The following is a 10,084-nucleotide window of genomic DNA, read 5'->3' as shown; positions in this document are numbered from 1 at the left end:
ATTGCCGAATTTGGTTTTCTCCCATGGAAAACATTCATTGTCTAGCAGTTTGTAAACAAACACAATGATCGTGTTTACTTGCCGAAGAAGTCAACTGAAAGTCCCTCGGTTGGCCACCAGAACTCAAGCGCCGGCCATGGTGATGGTGTGGGCCACCATAACAGCCGATAGTCCCTCTCCGCACGTATTAATCGACCGTGACATCGGAATAATAATAACATGCCGAATATTATCACAAAAATATTCTGGAGGGTGTATTAAAGCCTTGGGCACGCAAACATTTTGGCCGCAGACCTTGGACCTTCCAACAGGGCTCAGCACCATCGCACTCAACACGCGCCACCCAAGAATGGTTAAAAAATGTGGTTTCTCGCTTCATTTCCACTGCACAATGGTCACCAAAATCTCCGGATACCAATCCGTTGGACTATTGTGTCTGGAGTATTTTTTGAAAGCAAGCAAGCACTTCGCCGGGATTGGATAGAAATACCGCAGAGCAATATTAAGCAGCGTGTGACGGCTTCATTGGCCGCTTGAAGGCCATAATTCGTGCCAAAGGTGACCAATTCGAACAAATCTTAAGTTATTCTAAAATGTGATGCTATTTCCGACAGGTTTTGCTTTCATTCAATAAAATTAAAAAAAAAAAAAAAAAAACAAGTAAGCAAAGGCTACAGTCGAGCGGGGCCGACCGTTGAATACCCTACAACACTATAATAAATGATACAGTTTATATAGACAAGATACTCGAAAGAATTCCACAAGATATTGTGACAAATAATAAAAGAAAACCATCAGGTTTCGTTCTCTAATTTTCGAATAATAGCAACTTAAACTAATTTGTCATTTCCAATTTATTGGTAGATGTTGCACGTAAATGGTCTTCCCAGATCTGGAACCAATATTTCCCAAAGACCTATAATCTCTCAGAAGTGGCAAAAGATTAACATTTATTATTGGTTTTTGACTGAAACGCATCGATATGAGATACAGACATTTGACTATATTCTTCCACGAAATCAGCGTTAACGAAATAGTCAGAAGTGCGTCTTTCCTGTATTTGTGAATTCTCCACAAAGTCACTGGAATGGACATTTTCGTATTTAGTCTACAAAAGTTGGCAAACTATTTCACACATTGAATATTTTTGGATGGCCATCCAAAACTGCTTGGCTTTTGCAATGTCCGGTAACCCCCATTCAAATGTGCGTGAGGATCGGGCGATAATTACGACTTGCTGACAATTTTGCAGTTTTTTGGTCCATTTCAACTCCTAAATATATGGCGATCATCTCCAAAAAGAATAGGCTTCTATTCTGACCCTCATCTTATCCCCATGCAAAATTTCGTAAGGATCGGGCCATAAATGCGATCTGTATATGATATCCTGATATCCTAACTACTTAGTTTTGTTAGCTGTAGAAATATTACCAAATGTTTAATTCAAAATGAAAATATGCCAAAAATATGACAAAATGGAAAAAATATGAGAAAATATTACAAAATCAATATTGTCATCTTCAGAGAGATATTTTTATTCGATTTTTTAGACGTTTTTCCTTTCCTGCCAAGAGGCCATTCTGAATTAATGAGAACTGTCGAAATCAGTTCAGCCGTTCTCGACATATAAGAGATTTTTCAAGCATATCTTCTTTGATAGACATATATATCGCACATATTTTGCTATATATCCGATTTGTTGGATAATAACATCAATGTAAAGGTCAGAAGTAACCTTGTGATGGCTTTGTGATTTCGCCGGGATTTAAAATAATCACGGTTTAATGAAAAATTTTGATTTTTTTTTCAACATAAAAGATATGGCCTATTTTACCCGCTAAATATTATCCGATGACCACCCAAATTGGTAGGCTTCTTCCCCGCCCTAAACTCTAGCTACATGCGAAATTCCGATTGGTCTATAATTTCGACATGTATAGCTACTGCAAAATCCGACATTTTTTCAGTATTTGGTCCATTTCAACCCCTTAAACATTTGGCGATCATCTCCAAAAGAAATAGGCTTCTATTCTGACCCTATCCCCACCTCCATTCTAAATTTCGTGAAGATCGGGCCATAATTGCGACCTGTAGAGTGATTACAAATTAACATGGACAGACGGACGGACGGACATACATAGCTATATCGACTCAGCTCGGCGAGATAGGAAGATCCATATATACTTTCCTATGTGGGAAATCAATATTTCGTGGTGTTATATAATTTTTGGCCCAATCAAACTTATAATACCCCCAACACATAGTGTTGTAGGGTGTAACAAGTAAAAAAGAAGTAAGTTTGGCCGGGCCGAACTTTAAATACCATCCACCATTTGGAATGAATTAAAATTAATAAATAAATAAATAAAATCCTTAAAAAAAATGCTTTTAAAATCTTTAAAATACCTTAAATCGGAAGGTGCCAAATATGGGGGGATATGCGATATTGTGGACCTATATAGACAAATCTATGTCTGGGGGTAAAGTACTCACAAAGAACTCCTTGTGTGGAATTTCAGACAATTCTATTGAAAAATGTGGCTGAAGTCATCAAAATACCGAATATAGGGGGTACCGTAATATGGGGGATATACGATATCATGGACTGATATAGCTCATCTTCGAGCTTGACCTGCCTGCAGACAAAAGAGAGATCTGTGCAAAATTTTAGCTTCCTATCTTAATTCGTTTTGACTGTAGCGTGATTACAACACACGGACAGACGGACGGACAGGGCTAAATCGTCTTAGAATTCCAAAATTATTATTTCGATAAGTTACAAACGGAATGAAGAACTTAATATACCCTCCATATTATGTATGGTGGAGGGTATAAAAATGTTAAAATTATGCCGTTTGTCTTTGTTGCAGTCTGAAATTTGGAATTGGGATTACTGTGGGAGTGTAGAATTTGGTTATGTAGGAAGCTTTTAAAATTCGTACTTTTGTGTACTAAATTAAGTTCAATTTGGATTTGGGTGAACCGATAAGGCTTTAATCCTGAAAATGGATAATGAGATTTCTACGGCTGACCAAATAGCGTTCGCTTGCTTGTATAAAATATTTAGTCTTCGTATGCTAATAGAATCTATGGGAACTCCGATGGATACAGAATGGAAAATTTGAAATGCAAGGTACACACATACTCCATTTTATATTTGTTCAGTAAATTTCTAACAAAACTTTTAAAACTCATCTATTTAGGTCTGATATTTTTTTTGTAATAACGAATTTTTTCTGTCTGCTATGAAACATATGCTGCCATCTACATGTCAAAATCTGAACTAACTGGTTGGCAACGCAATAAAATAACTAACCATAAATGAACTAGCCGATTCTCAAACCAACAATGAATTTGTATCACCATGTGCTCATACATTTATTCATGACATATTTATGTTAAATCATATACACACCACTAGATGGCAGTCGAGAACCTGTTTTATTTAAAATACAAAATTTAAATATATTGAATTATTAAGAAGTATATGCTTACATATATATTAAAAACTGCAACACACCAATAAATAAATATTGTATTCAAAAAATTGCTCAGATAAAACTGTGCCCTAAATGCTTATTTGGTGATGAAAGTGTAGGTTATGTCTCTCGGGAAAAAGACTTTAAAATATTAATTTGGAATCTAACTAGATTTGAATAGACTTACCTGCCACAGACGTATTACGTCGAGCGAGGTATGGGGTCTAAAACTATTATTTGGATGAGGCAAATTTTGGGGGTATACAAGGATATATAATGTCGTCGAAAAAAAAAAAAACATTTTTAATTATCGATTGGGTTTTGACTTCAGAATTTACGCAGTGATACATTTTTAAGCAGTCTAAAAATATGACCAGTAAAAAAGTCCTAAAGTCGGGCGGGGCCGATTTTATGATACCCTACACCACTTTGCCAATTTAGTTGAGCTCCACATAAAAATTAAAAGTTTTTATGGGAGAATTCAGTCATGCACCCTATGATTATAATTATAATTTAAAATTCAAAGGACTAAATATGCCGAAGCATTTGTTTCTTTTAAATTCGGACTTGCATTGCCCATTTGGTGCACAATTAATTTGAAATCAGATAAAGATATATATGGGAGCTATATCCAAATCTGAACCGATCTCGATAAAATTTGGCAAAGATATTACAATTTTATATATTTCCCTGAATATCGTTGTTACGGAGTGCATATTACAGCTGTGGGTAACATATACAACAAATCGGATGAACAATATATATGGGAGCTATAGCTATATCTGAACCGATTTGGATCAAAATTGGCATACTTATTTTCAGGCCTAATTTGGTTGTCTCTGCAAAATTCCATACTATTCGGGCTGATATTACACGTTTGGTGCACAATAAAAGACAAATCGGACGAAGATATATATGGAAGCTATATTTGAATTTTTACCGATTATCTCCAATTTCAATGGGGTTCGTCCTTGGGCCAAATAAATGTTGTCTGGAAAATTTCATCTCAATCGGATAATAAATGCGACCTGCATTTTGTTCACAGGAATACATGTACAGACGGACGGACAGACGGACTGACATGCATAAATCAACTCAGAAAGTGATTCCATGCAGATCATCAAGAGGAACTATGGGTCTATCTCGTTTACTTTTGCCTGATAGAAACAAATGCACAAAGACATAAAACCCTGACCTCCTTGTGGTGTAGGGTATAAAAATAAAAAATAATAAATAAATGACTGAGTCGTATCGGCTAGATCTTGAAATTTTGCACGTCATCTTGCGTGCGTATCCGAGTAATAAGGTTCGAATACAAATGATACGAAAAGTTGTAATTTTTGAATACTTTCTATTGGATAACTATAGAAATTTAGAATTTTGAAATTTGGAAAAGAGAAATTCTGATGGATTGCAGGTAAGATGTATCAAAGCGTTTTTGGAAATTCGAACATAAAACTTGGATTATGGAAATTTGTGTTACTAATACTAATTTCGTCATACTTTGGTTCAGAGTGAGCTGATGGAGCTGGATTTTGAAATTTTGTATTCGGGTTCATGTTGCTGGTAAGTTTGTGATAAAGTGGTTATTTTGGAAATGTTTACCTCAAGTGCACGAAAGGATTAAACAGCACCATATTTGGTAGAATTTGGTATTTGGTGAACATATACAGGGTGATATAAAAACACTGTAACAAAGTCAAACGCCATAATTTTTATTTTTTTTTTTAATTTTATTGAATAAAAGCAAAAATGTCGAAAATTATGCTATTTTAGAATAATTTTAGATTTTTTGAATTGATCACCTTTGGCACGAATTATGGCCTTCAAACGGCCAATGAAACTGTCACACGCTGCTCGTATGTTGCTCTGTAGTATTCAGGCCCATTCCCGGCGAAGAACTTGCTTGAGGGCATCAACACTTTGCTTGAGGCGCCATACTTGCCTTTCAAAATACTTCAGACACAATAGTCCAACGGATTGGTATCCGGAGATTTTGGTGGCCATTGTGCGGAAGGAACTTCATTTTGTACCCATTCATGGGTGGCGCGTGCTAAGTGCGATGGTGCTGAGTACTGTTGGAATGTCCAAGGACTGCGGCCAAAATGTTTGCGTGCCCAAGGTTTCAATACACCCTAAAGAATATTTTGGCTATAATATTCGGCATTTTTTCTGATGCCACGGTCGAGCGACCATCGGCTGTTATGACGCCCCACATCATCACCATGGCCGGCGCTTGAGTTCTGGTGGCCAACCGAAGGTGTACATTTTCAGCTGATCTCTTTGGCAGGTAAATACGATCATTTTGTTTGTTTGTTAACAACCAGCTGGGCAACGATCGGAGAAAAACCAAATTCGGCAGTTCACCACTTTCGGCCAAGCTAAGCAACTCTTTAACTCTTTTGAGTCTATTTTCTTTCGGTTGCGGTGTAAGTTCTTGTACTTTTTGGAATTTCAATGGCTTTACTCTGAGCTCGTTTTTCAATATATGCCGAATGGAATAATGCGATATGTTCAGCTCACGAGCCAATTTTTTGCCACTGGTACGCGGGGTTTCGATCAAGTCGCTTCTTTACTTTTCGAACCATTTCTGCTGATTTTGCTGTTTTCTTCCGTCCGCTTACTTGACGTCGGGTTACGCTACCAGTACCAGGGTAACGAGCGATGGTACGAGACACAAAAGATTTATTCACATTTAAATGCTGGAGTGCTCTAACAATAGCCACTTGTGGTTTTCCAGCCAAATATGAAGAAACTACACTATCTCGCTTGAATTCCATCACAAATAAATCTTTTTCTGGAAAATTCTCATCTTAATTCTGCTTTTGTACGCTTGTAAAAAATATAATGAACTGTCACTGGAATAATTTTAACAGCTGTCCACGACTATTAAAAGTAACGCTGGATACGTTATTGGGAAACACTTAAAATTATCGAGGGCGTGGTACATTTCTTCCCAAAGGAAGAGAAAGTGATAACAACCGCGATGATTTCTATTGCTTAGGTGTGACTTCTAAGTGATTTCCGGTGTATTGTTGTCCTTGCAGGGAACCTTATTTTAGATCAGAACTTGCCAACCAGTATCAACACAAAAACTTTGATTTTGTATGTGTCACAGACGTGAGCATCAAGAGAGTAACTCTCCCTCTCACGGTAAACATTTTGAGTGATAACTTCTTGCGAAGCATGAAATCAAGTTACTGTCCGTCTACACATCAAATTTGTTGTTGGTAAGCAGTCTGGTGGTGACTTTACCGATCGATGGTGAGTTTTATAAACAAACCTAAGATTGTGTGCGAAGTGTGGTGAATTTCCGATAGGCGGTGTGTTGGCGAGCACTGCCCTAGATACTTACTCTTAATTGGGAGGGAAATCTTTAACTTTTAATCAAACACAACTATATATATTTTTTAATCTTTTTTATTTTATTTTATAATTTTTATTTATTTTTGTTTTTTGCTTTGAATTTTTTACATTTATTTAATTTTCATGCTTTATTTCGAATTAAACTAAAATTGTATATGTTGATTTTTTTTTATTCTTAAATTTCATAGTTGTTTGCTTTACTCATTCTTTTCTGTCCTGTTTCCTTTCATCGTCATTATTTTATGCTATGCTTTGTTGAAAGTCATTACACTGAGAGAAAAAAGTAACATAATAGAACATACAATAAAAATAAGTTCTGCATTTTTTTTTCTCATTTATCATTAATAGCATTCGTATTGGATCAATAAAATTTTGAGTTTCGAATTTTACCACAATAATTTGATATGTATCGTTTTATTTCCTTTCATTTTGGGGACGTGATGTGAATGTTGACGAGATTGACTAGAGTAGTAGTTGTAGTATTGAATAAGTTCGGTTATGTAGATGTAAATGTATGTAAATTTATATAGAGAATAATTTCGATATCTTTTGGTTTTTTATTTATTTTTGGTTTTGCCTTGAATTTTTATTTTCGATTTATATATTGTTATATAAATATACATGTTGTGTATGTGTATATTGTGCAGGTGTATATTGTGTCGGTATAAAGATAGAGATAGAGACAGAAGAATTATGTAAGGTACATCAAAGTTACAAAGTATTTTATTTCATTATCGTTTTTTAGTTTGAATTTAGTTTTTTTAGGAGAGAGAAAGAGAGGAAGTTATTGGGAGGGATTGGGATAATAGAAAAAGAGAAAGAAATTTAATTAGTAATAAAATGAAAAAGGATAATTGATACTATCCCTGCAAGCATTTGGAAGTGAGTCACTCACTCCCTTTTTAAGATGTCACTTCTGCAATGCTTCTAATCCTAATAAATGCGATAGTATCTACATACTACATACATACAATAAAAAAACTACTGTTTTCTACTTTCTCTCGTCACGGATTTACTACGTAGTGGCGACAAGAATGTTAAGAGAACGTGTCGCGTATGCAGAAACTATCTAGTGACTGCCATCGGATAAAACAGTGATAGTTTGGAATCATTTACGAATTGAACATAAATAAGACTTTATTCTATCTGAGGAATATAAGACATTGTGGCGTAGAGTTAAGCATGCCTGCTTTGCTCTCTGAACACCCAGGTTCGATTTCCAAGACAGACAACACTTTTTTCAAACGAAAAAAAAAAAATGTAAGTATTTCTGCTAATAAGTAAATGTACAAATAACAATAAAAAACAACAAGTAACAAAGGCTATAGTCGTGCGGGGCCAACTATATGATACCCTACAACACCACAATATGTTAGAAGCCCTCTTATGTTCAAATCCATTTTGGAAGATTTCGCTTTTGAAATTATGTCATAGAGAACTGCCCAGATATTACCCTTATTACTTTGACCAGGGACATTTGCCCAATATTTACGCACTCCTTAAATATTTTGCGATCATAACCAAAAGCAAGAGGCCCCTCTAAATTTTGACTCATCTATGTGATTTGGTTGTCCACGACACTTGTCTATATTCGTAAACGAAATCAGCATAAAAAGCCATAAGTTCGCCTTTTGTGTATTTCGGAAGTAGTGGTCCTTTCTACCCGCTGTCCCAAACTCTAACTTCATGCGAGATTTCATGTCCTTTGGTTTCTATTTGTGACATTTATAACGGCTGCAAAATCGGTATCATATTTAGTTGTTGGTCCATTTCAACCCCTAAATATATTGCGTACATCTTTGATCTGAGCCTAACCCTACCCTTGTGAAAATTTTTGTGAGGATCGGACAATGATTGTAATCTGTATTTATTAACCCCATCCTGTATTGCAAGGTGAAAAAATATTACAAAATGTACACTTCAGTATTATAAGTCAAATTGAAACCAGTAAAGAAAGTCTTCAAGTCGGGTGGGGCCGACTTTATGATACCCTACACCACTTTGCTAATTAAGTAGAGCTCCACATAACAGTTAAGAGTTTTTATGGGAGAATTCAATCATACACCCTATGATTATAATTATAATTTAAAGTTCAAAGGACTAAATATGCCGAAACAATTGTATCTTTTAAATTCGGAATTGTATTGCCCATTTGGTGCACAATTAATTTGAAATCGGATAAAAATATATATGGGAGCTATATCCAAATCTGAACCGATCTCGATAAAATTTGGTAAAGATATTTCTGAGCTGTATTTGATATATTTCCCCAAATATTGTTGTTGCATAGTGCATATTACGGCGGCGGTAGACAAAAATAACAAATCGGATGAACAATATATATGGGAGCAATAGCTATATCTAAACCGATTTCGATCAAATTTGGCTAACATATTTTCAGGCCTAATTTGGGTGTATATGCAAAATTCCATACAATTCGGGCTGATATTACACGTTTGGTGCACAATAAAAGGCAAATCGGACGAAGATATATATGGGAGCTATATCTAAATTTTGACCGATTATCTCCAATTTCAATAGGGTTCGTCCTTGGGCCAAACAAAAGATCTTTGCAAATTTTCATCTGGATCGGGTAATAAATGCGACCTGTACTTTGTTTACAAAAATACATGGACAGACGGACGGACGGACAGACGGACGGACGGACGGACAGACGGACGGACAGACGGACAGACGGACGGACATACAGACGGACGGACGGACATGCATAAATCGACTCAGAATGTGATTCTATGCAGATCATCAAAAGGAACTATGTGGTGTAGGGTATAAAAATAGCACGCGATAAAATATATGAAAAAATAATTTTTTTTTTTTCACAAAATACTACAAAATCTATATTAACATCATTATTGGCATTTTTTAAAGCGATTTTTTCAGATTTGATACTTTTATGTCAAGAGGGCATTCTGAATTGACAAAATTTGTCAAAATCGGTCCAGCCATTCTTGAGATATAAGCATTTTAGCTAACATCCCCTTCCTTTGTTTATACACATTGCCTATATTTCACTATATATCCGATATATTTACTATCGGCATCTACGTAACGGTCAGAATTGACCTGTTTGTCCATTTCAGATTTAGCCGGGTTAAAAAATATTCGCGGTTTAATGGAAAATTTTAATTTTAAATTGGAAGGCTTCTGCCCAGTCCTAAGTTCTAGCCCCATGCTAATTTACGCGTTGATTGGTCCATAATTGTGACCTGTAGAACAAC

This window comes from Musca domestica, unplaced genomic scaffold (assembly GCF_030504385.1).
Source record: "Musca domestica strain aabys unplaced genomic scaffold, Musca_domestica.polishedcontigs.V.1.1 35, whole genome shotgun sequence".
Taxonomy (NCBI): Eukaryota; Metazoa; Arthropoda; class Insecta; order Diptera; family Muscidae; genus Musca; species Musca domestica.
Note: the sequence above shows the minus strand (reverse complement) of the source record.